We start from the raw sequence: 523 nt of genomic DNA, 5'->3' as shown, positions 1-523 counted from the left end.
CAAATATTACAACAAAATGTGCAAAGATCTGGAATCAGAAAACCAAAAAGGAAGAACATGCTCAGCATTTCTCAAGCTGGGGGAAATAAAGAAAAAAATTCAGGCCTCGACTTTCGTTGTTGAAAGATTCTCTGGGCAAATTATTGAATGATGCAGAATGCATCAAGAGACAATGCATGATATCCCATGCAAGTCACTGTACCAAAAGGAAATGGTTAATGTTCAACCTACACTATAATGTAGAAATTCCACTTGTAGTTGTGTATCGACAGAATATTCATAGAAGCGCTAAGCTGAGAACAGCCCCATTGTCTATCCATATGAAGATAGAAGAAAAAAAATTGTGACTACCATATAGACTGAAGTTGTCAAAGACTTAATTTTGTTTGGATGCACAATCAACTCTCATGGAAGCAGCAGTCAAGAAATCAAATGATGTATTGCATTAGGCAAACCTGCTGCCAAAGACCTCTTTAAAGTTTCAAGAGGTAGCATATGATCAAGAGTCAATGATACTGAAGGA

Source organism: Chrysochloris asiatica, unplaced genomic scaffold (genome assembly GCF_000296735.1).
Source record: "Chrysochloris asiatica unplaced genomic scaffold, ChrAsi1.0 scaffold00062, whole genome shotgun sequence".
In the NCBI taxonomy this organism is placed as follows: domain Eukaryota; kingdom Metazoa; phylum Chordata; class Mammalia; order Afrosoricida; family Chrysochloridae; genus Chrysochloris; species Chrysochloris asiatica.
Note: the sequence above shows the minus strand (reverse complement) of the source record.